At 40.0% G+C, this 22806-nt stretch overlaps 1 protein-coding gene across 1 annotated transcript in view; it reads right to left on the minus strand.

Moving 5' to 3' along the window:
• The window catches only part of lrfn1 (leucine rich repeat and fibronectin type III domain containing 1), a 98352-nt gene that overhangs the window by 13445 nt on the left and 62101 nt on the right, over nucleotides 1-22806 (minus strand).

The raw sequence follows: 22806 nt of genomic DNA on the forward strand, positions 1-22806 counted from the left end.
ACTTTGCATTTGCTCAGCCTAATAAATATTATATCTGGATATTTGTTTGATTGCTTGCTTGCTTCTTTTTCAAACAGTCTGCTTGCTTGTTTCTTTTCAGAAAGTCCTTTCAAGCTAATTCTCACCATGTTGACAAGAATGTAGGATTTTATATCCTTTTTACTGTGAGAGGCTACAAAGGTGACATGACAGCAGTGAAAGAAGCTTTTATTTGCATCTATTAAGCAACTCCTGAACAGCTTGGGAATGGAAGCCTTAATTATCCACAACTACACGACATACGTATGAATTATTAAGTAGTTCTGGATGGATCCTTTATTGTGAACAATAAAAAAGAAGCTCATTTACTTCCATCTTTAAATGCCAGGACATTTGCATTTATGCACCACTTTTGGAGAAGATCACCTTCCAACAACCTCAAATAACTACTTTACCAATGTTTTCCATACTTCCCGTATTCATTATTAACGATAGCAGCCATCAGAGATTGCACTTTGTTCGTTTAATTTCTGGTCAAAACTGTCATTAGGTGTTAAGTATTAGTATTTCTTTTTCAGTGTCAGGAAAAAGGCAGAACACATATTTAACAGAAGTCCCAACAACTAAATAAAATATCAAACTTTTTCAGTATTTAGTATGTCTAGCCTTGGCCAGGAGATTGACTTTCAGCCTTTTGATGAAATATGCAGGGATATTTTCCCACACCTCGAAAGTTCAGTTTTAGAAGTTGGCTGCATCTCATGATTCAAACACTTTCAACGGTGTTCAATATTGAGGTCTGAGTTTTGGGGCCAGTCCATTGTTCTCTTGAAAAAGGACTGACCTGTACTCAATAGCTGTTTTGACTTGAAATAAGATAAGTGGTCTCTGACTTTTGCACAGTACTGTAGTTCTTAGGTTACCATACAGTTGCCCTAAGATGAAATTTGTACTGCACAAATACTCAAAGTTGGACTCTTTTAAAAGTGGTGTCTCCAATAAAATACCATGATATGTAGGCCATCGCCGAGTTGCTGCTGGGCACGATGCTTAGCAGACTGCAGCTGAGGTCGACAGATACAATGCAACTGGGCATACGCAAGTGCTTTGTTTACAAACATGAAAAGGCTCCAGAGAAGGAGCCAAGTGTTTATGCTGTGGAGATGTGTTGCTGAGAACAGACCAGAAATTGAAGTATTAGCTCCTATATGACTCCTGCCTCGACTCGCTTTGAACATTTCCAGTGGGAGAAAGGGTCCTCTCGGAGTTCAAGCATTTGAGTTCAATGGGTCTTTATGTTTCTGGCCAGTTCGGATGGACAGAAAGCCTTGGGAAATTAGGCAGGCTTAATTGTACACCAGATTGCGGCAATAAACCCAAAGGTACATAAAACACCCAGGCTGCAGCTCCATCAGCTCGTGATATGGTTTGATAGGTCTTGTGTCCGGGGCCATGTTCTCGCCATCTGATCCCCATTCAGCCGTATTGATTTCTTTCTGGTGGCAGCAGCATCGGGGTGGAATGGATGAAAAGAGGAATGGAATTCTTGGCTGTAATAACCGAGATCCTCAGTGGAATCTGAACTTTTCCTCTAAGGGTGCTCTCAGACCTTTGCTATGTTTATCAAGATACCCATATGGGCCATAACTGACCACGACCTGGTGACTCACCTCCCATGATGGCACTTCAGGCAAGACCCAGCTGCCAAATGCACTGGACATTGACGTTTACGACGCTAATGCAATGGCCTGTCTTGCTTGCTAATGGCCCTACTCCCCAGCGCTACTATGAAATTTTGTGCATTTGTTTAACCAGACATGCACAGATGGATCTAAAGCACATTTCTAGAACTGACACGCTGCTGGTAAGATACAGTGCCTGCCATCATTAAGCATTTAAGTGGGTAGTAAGTCACTGAGTCACACTAGGCTAACGGTTAACCCGCATGTTAAGGAGAATTATTTAAATGCATGGTGACTAAAGAAGCAGAATGTGCTCCAAAGCACTGATGGCCTGCCAAGTCAACTCAACATGATTTGCGGAATTGTAGCCGTAGCGGTTCGGCGGAGCGCCGCCGTGGCAACAAAATCCGTATCCATTGTGAGTGATAAGAAAGACCTGTCACTGCGCTGGACGATGTGACACAAAAGTGATTCAGAGGTGAGTATATCCTTCCTGGGACAGGTGTTTGGTACCAAATATGTCTCCCTGTTTCTTCTTGGGTGACTGGAACATTCACGGCTGCTGCTTCTGTGCAAATTATAATCTGTGTAATTATACACTAAAATGTGTGACCTTGTTGAAAATATGTACTTATTTTCACATCTGACCGGGGCGCTCAAACTTTTGCATAAGACTGTACATATACACCCACCTCATATCTCTGAATTTTTCAGGGAAAGGAGAAAAAGAAATAAGGTATTGTTAGTTGACAAGATTTTATTTTGAATGATTATTTATTTATTTATTTATTTATTTATTTATTTGTTTGTTTGTTTGTTTGTTTGTTTGTTTAAAAAATGCTTTCCAATAAATAATTAAAAGACAGGAACTTTAATATAGAGAATCAAATATATAAAATACATTAAAAACACAGATAAAAATTCATATAAAACATGTTTCTAAAGCAATACTTATTTATGAATGGCTTATGCCATTATAATGGTTTATGTAGTAAATGATGTAATAATAACAATAATAATAATAATAATAATAATAATAATAATAACATCATCACTAAACAGAACTCAATCTCAATCTTTATTTTTCTATGCAATTTGATATGAATGTTTGTGTGTAACTCAATCCTTATTCATAAATATTTGTACATCTTCTAAGGTCCTTATGTAGTAGTAGTAGTAATACTATTAATAATAATAATAATAATAATAATAATAATAATAACATAACCCAAGCCCTTTAACAATAAAATAAAAGCAAGATTTACATATCCAACCTATATATACATATTTTATATGAATTAAGAGTCATAGTCCATAAAAACTGTAGCAGTGGTTGATTTTAAGTGATGAATAGACATAAAATGTTTCCTATCAGTTAAGTATATATAAATATAGTGATACCAATGGGGAGAATGGAGGGAACTTGATCTAAAAGACAAATAATATCAAAGGCTGGGCAAAGATCAAGTAGGACTAGGTTAGAAAGTAAAGCGGAATCAGCTTAAAAGAACTTTAGTAATCAGTAAATATATTCAACATATACTGCCTCGGGTCTCCCCACAAAACTACTCTTACTATGCAAATCAACCTGCTGATTTCCCAGGCATGCCATCTCCTACCCTTCCCTCTCAATCTAACCTGTTTGAAATGCTTGCGCTACCCGCCATGCCCTTGAAGATAAGCACCTTGAGGGCACTCCTGTCTGCCGAGGGTAACTACAACAGAATAGATGATGATATGAGAGCCAAATTCACAGCTCATAAATCCCGAGCGTGATCCCTACAGATATACCGTCCTTGGTCTTTCATTTTAACCCCCGGGAGAGGGAACGACAATAAAGACGTTGGCTCTTTATACACAGCAGGCTCCATTATTCAATAATAGTCCTATCATGCTCTTTCTCGCGTGACTGTCATGAGCACTGCTGGATTGAAATGCGAGAATGTGAGCCCGAGTTATGAGGAACGCAATGAATGCCGCAAATGAAAGCCGTAATCTCACCGACCTCACTCATATCAACGGGCGAGGCGACACCTTAACATAACTTATACATGCAAAGGACAAAGGGGACGTACATTTTTGACAATGTGTACGCATGCATTCTGAAATAAATCTCGGAAACTGGAGGCTCTACACCTTTTCGCTTGACATTTCAATTCCTCGCGCCAGTGATTTATTGGGAAAAGTAACAGAGGCTTGTGCTGTCTGCTGGGATATTCTAATTAACACATTCCTTTCACTGTTCAATTTAGTCCAATTACCAGAGAAAAGCAAATCTAGTCCCACAAAACACACGACTGTATAATAGACATATCGACACACAGAATCCCTCCACAAATGGCACGTTTTGTCAATGACTAATGCCCTATCGTATTCACTTAGTTCCAAAGATATTCCTGATATGGCACGGAATACCCGTGAGAAAGTCCGAGCACTAACAGCATTGACAAATTGCACTTGACATAACGTAAGTTCATCATTTCCAAATGCATTGAGAACTTTGTCTTGGCCTATAATTGTGTTAATACACAGTACTGTGCAAAACTCAGAGACCACCCTTTCATTTTTTCAGTACCCAGTCAAAACTGAAAAAAAAATCTGTCCCCAACTTTTGTCTTCCATTCTTTTCTAGACATTTGCATTTTTTCAAAAATCTACAGGGATTTTTTTTTCCCCCCAAACTACCAAAGTTCAGTCTTAGAAGTTGGTCCCATCTTTTCCTTCTCACTATCCAAGTCATCCCAAACACATTCAAAGATGCTGAGGTTTGGACTCTGGTTTGGCCAGTCCACCAGCAGCTTCTCCATTTCTTCTTTTTTGTCTATTTCCTTTTTTCAAGGATGTCTTCTTGATCAGCTACACATCCTTTCAGACCCATAGCACTAAGTTGTCTTCTCACAGTGGAAGAATGGACAGAAACACCTGTGGATGTTTTCAGATCAGAGCTTGATTTTCTCCTCTCTCTCAAAGATGAAAGCTTTAAGTGCTGTTTATCTGATGGGAACAGTTTTGGAGATCTACCAGGTCTTGCAAATTTCCCATTTTCTCTGTATCTTCTAAATATTTTGTTTTGGAATCTCTTGTTTTTTCACTTGACTTATATAAGTGGATTGTTTTGACATCTAGTCCCCTAGAAACATCCCCATTAAAAAAATGAGTAACTTGTACTTAATGGCCATTTAGACTGGGAATCAAATATACAAAAATGTGGTCTCTCACTTTCACACGGTAGCATACTTTTGAATCAAATGAATTCGATGCATTAGGCCTACTCTTTTCAAGTCTTCGGAATGCTTCCTACCTCCATCCCTGAAGACCCGGGCTATTGATCTCCCTACAGCTCCGGAAACAGGGGACAAAAAAATAATAACAATAAAAAAGGAAAAGAGAAAACTTAGTTTCCAAGGCAACTCTGTTGAAAAATGTAGGTCTTTGAATTCCATTAAGACACTGTGAGGCTGCCAGAGAAATCGAGGTTTCAATCTTGATGGAGATAAGGCAGGTATTGAATATTTACAAGTGCTTTAACCAGGCTTTTAAAGATGGCTAAAAGCCGCGTGAGTGCATGTGGTGGTGCATACTGATTGCGGAGCTATTTGTTTTTGCAGACGTCACTGGCTAACATCAAGTTAATGGAGGAGATGTTTTATATCTTATGTTAAGATGTCGCAGGCCTCGGAAAAGGCATCTTGTTCTGAGTGGCTATTACCAGAAGATTGCATCACTCAAATGTCCAATAGCTGCCTAAATTCTGAGAGACTGTCCAGCTGACAATTCACTGGCTGGCTTGCTGCCCGTTGCTGCAATCATTATCATCTATCTCAGTGTGACTGCACATTCTCAACTTCTCAAACTGCACCATTTATGAGTCTTCAACATGCTGCAATACAGTGCAGCAATGGCAGAGTTATACGGTTACATCCATAAATTTACATGGAGTTGCCACTTTATTGGAAACACATCTTGTGCCTGCACTTATTGGCCATTTCATCAGGTACACCTACTATATGGAAACACTTTCTACGGTGTTTCTCGTAGATTTTCTTACAGGCTGGGTGGTAAACACATTTTAATAAAGTGAATACACCATTTACATTCTCTACACATTCATTTTCAAGGTATCAGTTTATTTAAATCAGAAGAATTCCTGTGCAACTGAATACATTACAGTACTGGGTAATAGGATAATTTGCATGTATTTCTAAAGAAATGCATAAGAATAGCATTAATGGTCCCTTAAGCCAAAACCAAATACAGTTTATATTGAAAAGTATATTAGAATACTCAGGAATGGCATTCCCTGGTTATTCTGAGCCAACACCACAACTTGAATTATAGGGCTGTTTGCAAACATCCATACATTTTTGGCCTTAAATGGATGGAGTATTATTAGGGTGGTTGACCATTTGTCAGGTTACTAGGTGTCAACCAATTTGGTGTAACTATTATATCATTATCATAGCTAACCATGAAAATTCAATTAACTGAAAAAACAAAGAAGGTAATATAATTGTTGAGTACCTATTGCTATGTCTGAACCAACCTGGTGTATTTAAAGTACACTGGTATTGTACCTCACCATGAACCATTGTGTTCAGTGCCAGGACTAAAGTCACCTATGTTGTGCTGTTATGAGTCTTTGCATACAAATTGCATACATGTACTGGCCACTTTACTAGAAACTCTTACTTTATTATTGAGCAGCCCTCCCAAGCATGTTCAACTAGCACAGCTCAACAGCCATGTTTCTAGAACCATCTCAGGTATGTTATGCACAATAAATTTAATATCAATATAGGATATGTCATCACCCAACATGTTTAAAAGTTCACTTATGTTCACATGTGGGATACTAGTGTTATGCTATGCTGTGCATGAAATAAATCAATAAAAGAACCACCACTGGAGGCTGTTACCATGGTAACTCCCTTATCCATCACCAGGCACTGGCCTGGCAACCGCCTGAAACTGTGTACCTACAAAGCGCACCTGGTAAAACATTCAGTGAATGCAGATACAAATTCCTAATCGTCTGGAAAATGTATGTTGATAGATTTCATAACTTCTGAAGAAAAGGTTTTCAATCTATTCCTTTATCTTTTGCACCCTCAAACATGTACGTTTCAGTCAAAATCAAGATGATATTCAGTAAAGGGAATGAAGTCATGATCTCCTGGTATTTGTCTCGCTATTCACGTACGGCTTCACTTTGCCAGCCTTTGTTCTTTTCCTTTTTTTTTTCTCCAAAGTGGACTGCCATGCAAGAATAAATACCAATTAGATACAAAAAAAGCAGTGAACTGTTCATGGCCTCGCCATTACGAAGTCCCAGAGCTTTTGCGCAATTATTGACAGACCCAGTGCGTGTCAGACTTTTTTACAGGCAGATTTGCAGACGGTCAGGCAAGCCAGAGGCCTCTCAAAGGCCCTGGGGCACTGACTCACTGCCTGAGATTATCCAGAGAGATTCAATAAAGACTATTTTTCCTTTTTCTTTCAACAGAAAAAATGACTGCAATTGTGTTCAATGATTCAGACCTTTGGCCAGTCCATTCTCGTCCAGAGCTTCCTGCGAACGTAAGCAGGCGATTTTGAAAATAACATAGGAACTTGCACTGAGTTACTTATTAGTCACAGACTATTACAACTTGTAATTTTAAACTATGAATCACAGCAGTCCCGGTGGCCACTCGCTTTAAGGACCGGAACGTTCGGGTGAAACCTAATGCGAGGATGGCTTCCGCTAATCAAAAAGACAAAAATTAACATGGTGTTGTTTTCCTCCAGCCAGACCTAATTATTCACAGCCAGCCATGACCAGGACGCAAGTGCAGATATGAGCTAGAGCCCAGAGAAGGAGAGAGAGATACAGAGAGGGTGAGAGAACAAACTCCCCTTCACAGCTTCTTTAATTAGCGTAGAAATCAATTTTAAGCGGAGGCCTCGCTTTCATGCCTGACCGAGGCTGCACTGTTTAGCACTATGTTGGAAGGCCAAGGTCTAAGGAATGTTGAAAATATGCAAAAGCATCCAAAAGGCAGGTTCCAGAAGCCAGGCCTTTTAAAGGAATGCTGCACCTGGAAATGCTAACATTGCTAATGATGATTGCAAGCTTGGAGGTGCATAGCAGATCATGCTAACTGACTTTAATTCCGAAGTGTTTTTATCAAACACTGCACTCAGCAAAACATTAACATGGAGCGCCCACCTACTGGAACTAAGGGGCCCAAACACTGAAAAACAGTCCCAGATCATTATTCCTTCTCTAGAAAACTTTTCTGGTGGCACTATGCATTTCAGTAGGTTGCATTCTCCTGGCATCCTCCAAACCAAGATTCTTCCATCAGACTTCCAGCATAATTCATCACTCTAGAGTACACATTTCCACTGCTCCAGAGTCCAGTGGCACCACTCCGTCTGAATCTTGGCATTGCACATAGCGACCTTGGGTTTATTGCAGCTGCTCGGCCATGAAAACCCATTTCATAAAGCTTCCATTGCACAGTTCTTGTGCTGATGTTGCTTCAGAGGCAGTTTGATTCTCTGCAGTGAGTGACACAACAGAGGATAGGCGATTATACGCTAAGCTTTCCAGGACTCAGTAGCCCTGCTCTGAGAGCTTGTGTGGTCTGTGCCATTGTGGCTAAGCTGTTGTTGCTCCTAGATGTTTCCAATTCACAGTAATAGCCTTTACAGTTGATCACGGCAGAACTAGCAGGGCAGAGATTTTGCGAACCGACTTGTAGCAAAGGTGGGTTTCCATGACCCTTACACATTTAAGGTCACTTCAGCACAACCCATTCCGCTGCCAGTGTTTGTCTAAGAAGATTGCATGGTTATGTGCTTGATGTTGTACACCTGTTACCACCTGTGTCCACATACTTTTGGCCATATAGCATATGCAGCGGCCTTTATGATGGAATAAGTCTTTATAAATATAAGTCTATGTAGCTTTATGAACAATGCACTGTAAATTGTGACCAATTAACTTTTATTTGTGTACATATTGGCTTTTTTCCTTAGAAATTCCACCCCCCCAAAATGTGGTCCACAACCCAAAAATATTCTTCCAACAATGGTCAGAAGCTGACCATGGGTGAAGGTCTAGAGGATGGCGAACACAATTTGGGCAAGGTTTCTAATTAAGTACCTAGAAAGTACAAAAACATTTATCCTTCAGTCAATCTGAAAGTCACAACTATACACTTCAACACTGTATATTTTTTGGGAAAAAGCATGAAACCCACAGAAGTATCAATCACTCTACCCTTATAAAGTAAGATTAATCAAAATTAATCCCAAAATTTTGGATGATCAGTGGACAGACCTCCAAAAAGGTATTTAATGGACAATATCTGTAATAAAAGCTTCTACAGAGCCAGCTGTATGCTGAGCCCCTGCAACATCTACTGTTGATGAAGAAAGATACTTTAATGTTTACTTTTCCACACATCCTGTGTACTAGTTCACAGCTGCTGTAGGCAAAGAAAGCATTTAAAGCGGCACATTTGACCTCCTACCCAACGCATCAGCCGCAAGAACGCCTAAACTGATGCACAGAAACTGTGGAAGAACTGCAACAGCATAGTTGACAGTGCCTGCGGTGGGTTGGAGTCACATAAGCCTAGTGCCAGAACAACTGATCTCTAGGAAAATCTGCTTTTGGATTACTAAGACCACCAAAGTAACCAGTGAGTGGAAAAATCATTACTTTCCTTGAAGCTAACAGCACAGATAAGTCAAGGTTGGCTGATCACATGCTTCAGTCAATAACACACAGTTCCTTGAGGACTTTATTTAGACTCCATCTGCAGTGTTACACATATACATACAGAGTACATACACTCACTGGTCACTGGTCCAATATATACAATACTGTGTAAAATGCACCACACCTTCATTTATTTCATTACCAGTCAAAATGACCAATAAGTACTTGCTGTTTTGTTTTCAGGAGATATTTCTGAGGAGGTTAGATGTGAAATAAACCACCTACATAAGGAGGAGAAAAAAGAATTGCAGGCTCCGAAACCACCACAAGATATAGAGAAAGTGGTACTGCCAACAAGTGCAAGACCTGGCAAACCACCAAAACTGCCACCACCAGGTAAACAGTACTTAAAGCTATAAGAGACAGGATAAACTCTCTCCTCAAGCTCCTCTCTTTCTTCAGATCTGGTGTTTTTGTCCATCCTTCCACTGTGGATCTGAAAGGATATGTAGCTACCAAGAGTCCAGACCTCAACATCACTGAATGGATTTGGGATTACTTGGTCTGTGAAAAGTAGAAAGTGCAACCAACTTGTAAGACTGAACTTTGGAGGGGTGGAAGAATATCCCAGCAGATTTCTTTGAAGAACTGAAAGCAAGTCTTCTGAAAAGATGGGAAGCTGGTGGTAGATCAGTGCCAGTTGCAGTCACTGAGTAGCCTGAATGACATAAACAAAAAGCAGCTTGCCTTAATTAAACTTGTCTTTGTGAGCGGCACCACTCTTACTAGGTAATAGTAGGTCACTTCACAAATAAGCAAGTGCCAGAGCTTTCTGCTAGTACATATCATATGCATTTGGCCCTGAGAGATGTTCTTCTGTTGGTAAATATTCTTACTTTAAAGCTTTGCCTGTCTGGTCCAGTAGTCACCAACCCTACATGTGGAGATCCACTTTCCTGAGGAGTTTATTCCTAACCTGCAGCTTACATTCAACCCAACACTAATGCATCTGATCCAGGCAGACATCGACATCTGAAGAAGACAATTAGCCAGAGTAGGTGTGGCAGATGGTGGTAGGAACTAGACTCCACAGGAAGGTAGATAGGGTTGGTGACCACTGTGTCCCAAAAACAGACTTCTGAGACACCACGCCAATTTACGCCTGGTTTTAGAAGCTCCCATGTTTTGCACAACCTTCTACATGTTTTGCAGTTTTCCATGCACATGGCTCATAAACTGCACATTTAGGCTTGTATATTTTGGACACAACATGGTCAGAATGCCTGAAAAAGGCCTAAAAGACTTACAACGTTGGGCCCGGAGAGACAGGCAGAGACGAAATCGGATTAAAATTGCTTAAACTGGCCAGCAGAGCAGGCACGATTGCATTACCTGACTAGCTGTCCGAAGAGCAAAAGGCAATTTCCCCTTTCACTCCCAAGTAGAGAAAGCAGCAGAGTTTAAAATGCCCATAAACTTTCGAAGTGGACGGGACATCACTTCCACTTTGAGATCAGACTTATTGGTACTTCATTTCCACTCTTCCTACCAAACGCCATGTCTTCAGCCTGATTACATTGGGAGTCAATCACATCATGCAAACGGAGCCCTTTAAACAAGGAGAAGAGTTTAGCAAGAGAGTCCGACATCATTAGCCTGTAGCAAAGTCACCATTAAGTTCAATCAAACTTATCCAACTTGATTTGAGTACTGAATACTTCTACTGCACCAATTTAGCGCATGCTAATTGACTTTTTTATTCATACAGAACATAGAAAGAGTTTGAAAAGACATGCAAAGCCTCATTATCAGAGTAATACTTCATGTTTTGCTTTCTGTTTTTCCATTTTTTTTCCTTTATTTACAGTTGAATCTTGGCCAAAACTGTTCTGCGAAGGGTGCATGTTTCTTTCTCCTCATCCAACTAATTAAAATGCCTAATTAAGCCCACTGTATAGCAGATGGCATGTGACATAGTGTTTGGATATAGTGCAGATTCCTCCATGCCCCTGCAGGCATGTTTAGCCATTCCGCAAAACAGATTCTGTATTTATTTCTTTATTTATCCATTTATTTGTCTCCGCAGCCGAAGAACTCACACAGTGGCTAGTCATCGCCTGCTGACGGTGGCCGACGCTCCAGTAGAAATGAAAGTATACTGCGAGGCAGCTTGAGGCCGAGAGCGCATTAAGGCTTGGTCATTAGCGACGGAGCTAGCCAGTGACTTAAAAACACAACAAGACTGATGGTGTGTTTAGCAAATGTAGTCTCGCTTTATGTCATAAAGGTTATGAATAGTTTGCTTGTTTAATCCCTGTATTTGAAAATAGAGATGCTAATGGGTTAACATAGCTAATCACTAGCACAATCTGTGCTGTAGGCCTACAGTGAAAAATTGCTAACACTTTTTCCGGAAACATGCTATAAACATCCAGTGATATATTATAAAGCCCCTAATTATTGAGTTCAAGTTTCAGACACACTCATTGCTAAACAGGTGTATAAAATCAAGCACATAGCCCTGCAATCTCCATAGGCAAATGACTGGCAGTAGAATGGGTCGACTGAAGAGCTCAGTGACTTTAATTGAGGCACTGTCATAGGATGCCACCTTTGTAGTCAGTTCACGCTATTTTTGGCCTGCTAAATCTGACCTGGAGAACTGTAAGTGCTATTACTGTAAAATGACAGGTCTTTAGGAGCAACAACTCCTCAGCTATGAAACTCTACAGAGTTCCAAACTGCCTCTGTACCCAACATGAACACAAGAATGATTTGTCAGGAGCTTCATGAAATGGGTTTCTTAGACCGAACATCTGCACACAAGGCTAAGATCATTATGTGCAATGCCAATTGTTGGCAGGAATGGTGTAAAGCTTACCACCACTGGACTCAGTGGGAACATGCTCTATGGAATGATGATTCATGCTTCACGCAGGAGAGCGTCACCTATCAGAATATGTAGTGCCAACAGTAAAGTTTGGTGGAGGAGGGATAATGAACTGGGGTTGTTTCTCAGGGTTTGGACCCCTCAGTTCCAGTGAAGGGTGATGTTAATGCTACAGCATACAAAGACATTTTAGACAACTATATGTTTCCAACTTTGAAGCAGCAGTTTGGGGAAGACCCTTTCCTGTTCCAGCATAACTGAATCCCTGTCCAGAAAGTGAACTCCATAAAGATAAGGTTTGACGAGTTTGGTGTGGAAGAACTCCAGTGACCTATAGCCCTGACCTCAACCCCAATCAACACTTTGGGGATGAATTAGATCTTCGATTGTGAGCCAGGCCTAATCGTCCAACATCAGTGCCTGATCTCACAAATGCTTTGTTGACTGAATGGGTACAAATTCCCACAGACACACTCCGGAATATAAAACAAATATAAAATATATATATATATTTTTTTGTTTTAGCTGCAAAATGGTTTTGGAATGGTGTGAGTCATACTTTTGGTCATACAGTGTATACCAGTGTCATGTTACCATTACCAGTCACTGTATATCATAAAGGTTGAAGTTATGATTGCTGACATCAAACATTAAGGTATATGTCATGGCAATTACAAGTGATGGTAACATAATATTGTTGTATTGCTGAACAAAATCGTGACAGCATATCTTCCATGACACATTTCTGTCTTTGTTATGTCAGCGTTTTGCAGCAGGGTTCAAGTAAATTACCATGCAGATAGTGCTAACAACACCATCTCACCATCAGCTGCTTTTAGAAGTCCGTTGTCACTTCATGTGGAGATGTAACACCAATCTAAGCAATGACATCTCTGTCTCTGCAGTTCTCAGACTGACTGCACACCTGCTTCAAAATCACAACCATAATGCTCCAAATCATTAGTAATTCAGGGTTAATGTTGTTTCGCTGCTTGCAGCCAAGTCTGACTGCATTCATATTATTTATTACTGACATTGTTTGTAGTGTAATTCATATCTGTTTCATACACCTGTCAACTCCAAAAGCTCTGCTGTATGCTTACATATGGAGAAATAGCAAAAGCCAACTTTCAATTTTAAGCTAACATTCTGCACAGCTTTTAACTTTAGTCAAAATTTCATTTAAAAAAGAATTTTTAATACTACAAAACAGTTTAAGTTGAGCTCATTTTTAAGAAAGCAGTGGATGTTGTTGCCTCCATAAAAGCTGAGCAAAATACTGTTTTCAATATTTTGAATTTTAAGTTAACATTCTGCATTTTTCTGTCTAGCAAAAATTTCAGTTTAAAAAAAATAATTTTTAATACTACAAAACTGTTTAAGTTGAGCTCATTTTTAAGAAATTAGTGAATGTTGTCGCCTACTTGGTAGCTCATCAGTAGAATTTCACATTATTTATCAGTAATTTTTCACAGCAAAATGTTGTTTTATTTTGTAACAAAATCAACTCAAGATATTTTTATTTTTTTTTACATATTTGTTCTATTGATCCAGGTTTTGGTGTTTTAAAGAGTTTTAAACTTTTATTTTTACACCAGAGTTCTAATTGTTTTAATGCTGGAAGACTAAAGTGTTGTTATTGTTTATTGGTTGGTCAGATATACATTTGTAGTCATCTTAGTGCAAATTATAAGCAAAGTTAAAGGTGTATTAATGCATATTTGAGATATTCTGTGCATATACACGGTTGTTGTCACAACTAGTTTTATTCAAAACTAAATTGTAATTTTTTGAGTTGAAAAAGTAATTTTTTCAATTGCTTGCTACTACTTGAAGTATTTTTTTTAGGTTAGACTGACTGATTTTTTACAGCGTAACAAACGAATTAAATTCATAGGTCTGGTGAAAATTAAAGTGTGTTTCATATGTAAATTTGCAGTAAGTGATTGGCTAGTATTGCAAGACTTATACAGTTGTTATGTGAAAACACAGGATATTACTGTATTTTGTTTATTACTGTACACTATATTGCCAAAAGTGTTCACTCACCCATCCAAATCATTGAATTCAGGTGTTCCAATCACTTCCATGGCCACAGGTGTATAAAACCAAGCACCTAGGCCTGCAGACTGCTTCTACAAACATTAGTGAAAGAATGGGTCGCTCTCAGGAGCTCAGTGAGTTCCAGTGTGGTACCGTGATAGGACGCTACCTGTGCAACAAGTCCAGTCGTGAAATTTCCTTGCTACTAAATATTCCACAGTCAACTGTCACTGGTATTATAACAAAGTGGAAGCGATTGGGAACGACAGCAACTCAGCCACGAAGTGGTCGGCCACGTAAAATGACAGAGCGGGTCAGCGGACGCTGAGGCTCATAGTGCGCAGAGGTCGCCAACTTTCTGCAGAGTCAATCGCTACAGACCTCCAAACTTCATGTGGCCTTCAGATTAGCTCAAGAACAGCGTAGAGAGCTTCATGGAATGGGTTTCCATGGCTGAGCAGCTGCATCCAAGCCTTACATCACCAAGCGCAATGCAAAGCATGGAATGCAGTGGTGTAAAGCGCCGCCACTGGACTCTAGAGCAGTGGAGACGTGTTCTCTGGAGTGACGAATCATGCTTCTCCGTCTGGCAATCTGATGGATAAGTCTGGCTTTGGCGGTTGCCAGGAGACGGTACTTGTCTGATTGCACTGTGCCAAGTGTAAAGTTTGGTGGAGGGGGGATTATGGTGTGGGGCTGTTTTTCAGGAGTTGGGCTCGGCCCCTTAGTTCCAGTGAAAGGAACTCTCAATGTTCTTAATGAAAGGAATTTCATGCTCCTAAAGTTGTGGGAACAGTTTGGGGATGACCCCTTCCTGTTCCAACATGACCGCGCACCAGTGCACAAAGCAAGATCCATAAAGACATGGATGAGCGAGTTTGGTGTGGAAGAACTGGACTGGCCTGCACAGAGTCCTGACTTCAAGCCGACAGAACACCTTTGGGATGAATTAGAGTGGAGACTGCGAGCCAGGCCTTCTCGTCCAACATCAGTGTCTGACCTCACAAATGTGCTTCTGGAAGAATGGTCAAAAATTCCCATAAACACACAGTTGAAGCTGTTGTAGCTGCAAAGGGTGGGCCGACATCATATTAAACCCTATGGATTAAGAATGAGATGTCACTCAAGTTCATATGCGTGTGAAGCAGACGAGTGAATACTTTTGTTAATGTAGTGTATGTACACAGCTGTATGTATAGAGCTTCATCACAGTGATTTTGTGGTGCAGGTGACTGTGGAGTCACAGGATACAGTTGATATTTTGCTGTTAATTACTGTTAATATGGTAGAGTAAATTATGTAATTAACGCAATTAGTAACAAAATTTTAGTTCAGTGTAGTTCAGTCAAAGGTTTTCGTAAAAAAATTGTTTTAAAAACATTTTTTAGTTCTGCATAACCATTGAACTTAAGCTTACTCAAAAATCTCAAGATGATCTGACTTTTAATTCTTTTTACACCATGGGTTTTATGTTTGTTTTTTTTTGTTTTTTTTTTTGTTCCTTTTGAGTCTTGGTTCCTCCCAATGTTTCTGGTTCCTCCCAGTGTTCCTTCATCTTGTTCTTAGGGAGGTTTTCCTTTTGAGTCTTGGTCCTGTGGTGCTTCATCGTGGTCTTCAGGAGTTCCTTTGTCAATGGGCCTCATTCACCAACCATTCTTAAGAAGACATTTCTACTTAAAAACCAACTTATGCATTTTTTATGAAAATTCTGACATTCACCAGTGTTTTCTTATTTGGGATTTTTTATCTTAGGTAAGAATCGAATCTACACACACTGAAGAGCACAAAGGTGAGAACAGTTCTGCACTTTAAGAACACCTTATGAATCTGATGTAGACTTTTTCTTAGGACCTTTCCCAAAACCAAATGTAATAAAAAAATAAAAAGGCCCAATGTCTTCATACTTTTATGCAGTTTCTCTTTTGAATCTTGGTATTTTAAGTGCTCCTTTGTCTTGTTCTTAAGGAGTTTCTCCTTTCGAGCCTTGGTTCCACTCCATGGATCTTCCACATGGTCTTAGTAAAGTGTTCCTCTTAAGACTTCATTCTTCTCATTATTTTTTCCTTTTGAGTCTTGGTTCCACCCAGAGGTTCCTTCTCATGCACTTGTGGAGCCTTTCCGTGTGAGTCTTAATTCCTCTCAGTGTTTTTTCCTTATGCTTTTAGTGTTTTTTTCTTCCTTTTGATTCTTGGTGCCTCCCAGTGTTCCTTAGTCCTGTTCTTAGGGAACTTTTCCTTTTGAGTCTTGGCTCCTGTCAGTATTTCTTCCCTATGCTCTTAGAAAAGTGTTCCTTATGAGTCTTGGTTCTGTGGTGCTTCCTCATGGTCTTAAGGAGTTTCTCTTTTGAGCCTCAAAGTGTTCTTCTCAGTGTTGCTTTCTCATGCTTTTAGGCTGTCTTGATTTCTCTCATTAGTTTTTCCTCATACTCATAGCTGGTTTATCCTTTTGAGTCTTGGTTCCTCCCAGTGTTTCTTCATCTTGTTCTTTTGGGGCTTTCCCTTTTGAGTCTCGGTTTCTTCCCTCTGCTTTTAGTGTGTTTTTCCTTGTGAGTCTTGGTTCCTCTCAGTGTTTTTTTTCCTTATGCTCTTAGGAAATTGTTTACTTTGAGTCTTGGTTCTGAGGTGCTTATTCATGGTTTTAGGTAGTTTCACATTTGAGTGTTGGTTCCTCTCTGTGTTTCTTCCTAATTAGCTCACAAAAGTGTACCTCTTTTGTCTTGATTCCCCTTAAAGTTTCTTCCCTGTGCTCTTGGAAAAGTTTTCTTTTTAAATCTTGGCTCTGTGTTGCTTCATTATGTTTTAGGTAGTTTCTCCTTTGAGTCTTGGTTCCTCCCAGTGTTCCTTCATTCTGTTCTTAGGGAGCCTTTACTTTTGAGTCTTGCTTCCTCTCGGTATTTTTTTTTTTCCTTATGAGTCTTGGTTCTGTGGTGCTTCCTCATGATCTTAGGGAGTGTCTCTTTCTTAGAGAATTTCTTTGATTTTCAGGTCTATATTCCACTCCATGGATCTTCCTCATGCCTTTTGAGACCTCTCAGTATTTCTTTGTCCTGCTCTAAAGAAGCTTTCCCTTTGGAATATTGGTTCCTCATGTTTTGTCTGCATTAAGGGGATGTACCTGCATTTCTGTAAATCTGCTCTGGGACAGTATCTGTAGAAAGCTTTATACAAATAAAACTGAAGTAAATTAGTGTGGATGCCACATGAACAACTGAGCAATCCCAGTTCTACATGAGTTAATGGTAGTTAGACAGCATGTTTAACGCTCTGTGAGCTTTAACTATCTGAAATTCATTCACACCTGTTATAGAGTAGGCTTCTAAAGTGCAGGTCAGAAAAACACTCTAAACACTGGCCACCCCATCCGAAATTAAACCACCATTCATCTCCCGCGCCGCTCTCTTTCTCTCACCCACAAACACCGCAAATTGCACTGCCGCAATCAGCATAAAGCTTTATGGAGTCATTACACCACTGGAACGTGACGATTGGCTGAGAAGCATGGGGAAAGGTTGCTAAATCATAATTTCATATGCTTGACATTCATATGAGGTAAACTAATTAGAGAAATTTCTATAAACATTTTAACGCGACTAAAGTGTACTCAATCATTTCGACTGCTATAATAAACAAACAGCAGGGCGGAATGTTTATCATGTGCCTTGTAAAAATATGCTAATATATCCTCGGTGCCAAATCACAAAGCATGTGGAAAGTGGTTTAAAAAAAAAGAAAGAGAATGAAAAAAGTGAGAAGGATGGAGAAAAAAGGGGAAAACATTTAGAAGTATCACTCACGTAATGAGACCTTGCAGATAATGGAAAAACTAAGTAATAACATGCTTGTTACAAGTGAATTACACGTTATTACACATTAACTAAACAATTTAACTAAAGCCTGTCTACCCACTGTGGGTCATCATCTCACAATGGTTTTTAATCGATCACTCCTTCTTGGCCAGGTTCTGACTGCCTATACGCTGGTTACAGTCACTCTGATTCTCCCAAAATCCGGCCTTGATCCTAATTTCAATAACTTCAACAAATTCAAGAAACATTTTTGGATTTTCCCAGTTTGGCTTCCTTCTGTACCACAATATTAAAACTGTCTTGACTAAAGTTATTAATACTGTTGAGGTACTCAAGTCTAGTCTTGGTCTTGAAACTATAAACCTGGTCTGGACCTCACTGGGACATGGTCTTGTCTCAGTCTTGGGGGTAAGGTGCACTCAGAAATTGTTGTCAGGACCAGCCAAGTGCGATGCCTCTGAGGTAACTCAAGGTCAAATTATTATTAAACACCAACAAAACCAGAATAAACCGAATTTTACAACTCACAGCCACAAATGCAGACAACCACAAACGCTTCCACGGCCCACAATATTTTACCAGTCAGCTCGTCTTTTTCTGACTTAATGAGAAGCTGATTTGGCAGCTACTGAGTGCTGAATGTTGTGCTGAGGAGAGGAAAAGTAAGGAATTCTGTCTCAATTCGACAGCTTTAGGTTCATTTTCACTGTGTTTAGTCTCAAAATGATGGTGTAAATTGTTGGGTTTTGAAGCTTCATTTTAAAAGTTACATTTACTCGTTTTCAGTTCCCACTCAGGTGAAGCCCACAGCTACGTATTTACTACTGTATTTCTTTCATTTCAGTTATGCTTGCACTAAAAACATAAACATAACTAGCTAACAATTTGCCAGAGCGATCAACGAGCCTGCTACAATGTGATGTTGTTTTGCATTGGTCTGAAAAATATCTCAATCTGGTCTCTGTCTTATCTCAGTCTCAGCCACTCCTGGTCTCGGTCTTGACTCAGACCTGACCACTAAAAGTCTTAGTCTTGACTCGGGCTCAGATCTAGTGGTCTTGACTTGAACACTGCTTATGAAAGTCCTTCTTGTATCTGCAGATGCTGCAGCCCTTAGCATTCTTATTTACTAGATCTGAGTACAGCCTTTGACACAGAGTGTCATTCTGTCCTCCTGTCAAGGCTCCGTGAGCTGGGTATCGTTGGCTTCACACTGGACTGATTCACCTCTTATCTCACTGATAGAAAGCGCTTTATTACTCTCTCTGGCTTTACTTCATCCACTTCGACTGTCACTCGAGGGGTCCCACAGGGTTCAATCCTTGGACTTATGCTCTTCATCACTTACATACTCCCCCTTGGACAGATTATATGACACTTTAAACTGGACTTACACTCCCAGATTTATCTCAGGATCAACTCCCTCAAAAGTCCACCCCTCAGACAGTTAGGATCTTGTTTATCTGAGATTAAACTCTGGATGAAACATAACTTTCTTGTGTGTAAAAGTGATAAGACTTTGGCTTGAAATCACTCGCTTAACTGGTTCTGCACTCTTTTAGTTGACAGTACAGTCTCCCCTGCCTCTCGACTCAGAAATCTGGGTGTTAGCCTTGACCCGACTCTCATTCAATGCTCATGTCAGCTGTGTTGTTAAAACTTCTTTTTTTTTGTCTTCAGAAAACTCAACCGTTCCTCTCTCTTTTTGCTGCTGTATCTCTTATATAGTCGCTAGGACTACTGTAATTCTCTCCTTGTGGGAATCAGCTCCTCCTCCCTTCACAAGCTTCAGATGATCCATAACTCTGCTGTTTGTCTTCTCACTTATACTTGCTGTCAGAACCACATTACAGTACCTAGGCCACACTCAATAACGTCAATACTTTGTGCAGCATTTTGCTAAGGTTTTCAGGTTAAACAACATGTTTTGTCAAAATGGTGCAAAATGTTGAACAACAGCCTTTGAGGTATGTTTTCTCTCATTTGATGGGTGAGTCAAAAATACCCAATCAGTAGCGATGTGTATATAAATCCCACCATATTAAAAAAGCAGTGCACACAATGGATTTCAATGCACCACAGTTTCTGTTTAAATAAACATTTTGCTATGGTTTTGCTGGGGCTGAATGCAGCCCTGTTCTCCATGATCTCCACTGGCTTCCTGTAAAGTACGGCATTCAGTTAAAAGTTCTTCTGGGAGGTATTTCAGAAAGCAGGGTTACTCAGTTTAGCCCAAAGTCGAGCCTGTCAAATGGGAAAAGAGCTGAGGGACACTCCTATTGGACAGCTCTCATGTTTGGGCTTTAGTTATCTGGCTAACTGAGAAACGCTGCTTTGTGAAATACCCCCCAGCTCACTCACAAAGCTCTAAACAACCTCACTGCACCTACTTGTCTGATCTTCTCTTTCCTTATAAACCCACCCAGACTCTCCGCTCACCTTCAGCTGATTTACTAGCCATTCCTCCATCCAGCCTTCATAGTTTTGCATTCTCAAGATCTGCTCCTCGTGTCGAGAGCTCTCTTCCTCCGCTACATTCAGTAGCCAAATTCTCTTTCTATATTTAAAACAAAACTCTTCTCTTTAGCTTACAGCTTACCACAGAGCTAACTCCACCTTCTCATTATAACTGTACCCCGTCTTCTTCTCTGTTGTCTGCTTCTGTGTTTTCCTGTTTATCATTTGGCGTTTTGTGTTGTGTTACAATTGCAAGTGTGTTTGAGTTCTTGAAAAGTGCCACATGCATTTTATGTACTGTTATTGTTATGGTGGTGTGGAGGGTAGTGCTGTTGCCTCACAGCAAGAAGGGTCTGGGTTCGATTCCCTGGCCAGGTAACCAGAGTTCTTTCAAGGGGAGTTTGCATGTTCTCCCCATGTATGCATGGGTTTCCTCCCACAGTCTCAAAGATATGCAGTCAGGCCAATTGGAGATACTAAACTGGCCCTAGGTGTGAATGTGTATGTCTGCCCTGTGATGAACTGGTTGTTTCTTGCCTTCCACCCAAGGATCTCTGGAATAGGCACCCCCCCGTAACCCAAGGATGAGAGACTTAAACTGTGTGCATGTATGCTATTCCATGTTAAAGCAGCATTATAAGGTTTTTGCAGGTTATTAACCCTCTGGGATCAATGAACACCCCCTGCGTAAAATTTGATGTTTCTATATATTTCTCTATCTTTGTAATAATACAGCACAGAAATATAATTCAAACATTTCCTGAATTTGTAGAATCTGCCATTTCAATGCCATCTCATCACGAGATCGTATGTAACTCACATCCAGAGTTATGAGGCTATGAAGAGGGGTTGAGATACACATCATCTGCCTCTCACTGAATAAAACTGACCAGTGGGTGATAAGGAAATCAGGACTTACACCCTTCATTCTTCATTCAGTCCACATTGGAGACACATGAACAGAGTCTACAGCTGCTGAAGTTGCTGCAATGGTTTCAGAAAGTAACGGTGAAGATAACAGAGCACTTTGATATGAAACATATGGGTATCATGCTCTCATGCAAGTGCCGTTAAAGGTGAACTGAAGAAGATTGAGAAAAAGCCCTCAGACCCCAGAGGGTTAATGAGTGACAAAGGCAGATTTCTTGTGGTCAGCTTGACTGAGAGGAGAATGAATAGACAGGAAATAGTACGGATGTGAGCGAGTGACAGGAGAGAGAGAGAGAGATTGAAACAGATTGATAGACTGTAAGAGAGATGGAGTGAATGGAGACAAAGATGGAGAGAAAAGAGAGGAGTGAGTTAAAGAAGGAAAGACAGGAGTGAGCAGAGAGACAACATCTGGACTGATCTCTTGTGCAGTGTTGCATGCATGTGGGCATTATGGTGCACGTCATGCCCCAAGAATCTGGTCAAAAAATGAATTTATCACTGTTTATTTAAGGAGTCATATTGTATATTTTTCTTGTACAGTATTATTGTCTCCCCAGGGTCCACTTAGGTACCATTTGTGCTTTGTTGTATATGAAAAGTAGTCATAATTTATTTTTACATTACCATTTTCTAACCGCTATTATTATTTATCCATTAGAATTACAAACAGGATGTTTTTGTTACTGTGCCTTTAAGACCGATATATGTAAATGAGCTCTTTTCCTTTTGGCTACACATTGTCTTTTGTTGTACCTCATTCAAAAAATGGCTGGGCTGCAACTCTCCTTATAACTTTAGCATGGATGGGTGGGGCTCAACTGCTATAGGCTGAATTGGTGATTAACTGTAGATACATTCATATATGTACTATATGGACTTGATATATTTTTAGACTTTAATAATGTTTACATGAGTTTTTCATCGATACAGCAAAAATGTGACAAATACCTGGATAATGTTTACTATATTTATTAAATAAATACAAATGACGGAACCCAAAGTTGGATTTTGCCACAAAATATCAAGAAGGCCCCCAAAAATCCACCCCAGATCAGCTGTCGTTTTTAAAAAGTTCCTCCCCTACAAGATACATCATCAGCTGGGAGATTTCCTATGGAATATATCAGTCCGCCTCTACCTCATTCATCACTGGTCAGTTTCTGACCACAGCACCACCATTGGCCAGATAATACTTAGATGGTGGACCATTCTCAGCATAACAATGACACAGTGGTCAGAAACTGAGGCTAGAGGATGGCTAACTGTGCACCAACAAATTGGCTACAGCTGAATTATTAAAGTGGCC

This window comes from Colossoma macropomum, unplaced genomic scaffold (assembly GCF_904425465.1).
Source record: "Colossoma macropomum unplaced genomic scaffold, Colossoma_macropomum, whole genome shotgun sequence".
NCBI lineage: Eukaryota > Metazoa > Chordata > Actinopteri > Characiformes > Serrasalmidae > Colossoma > Colossoma macropomum.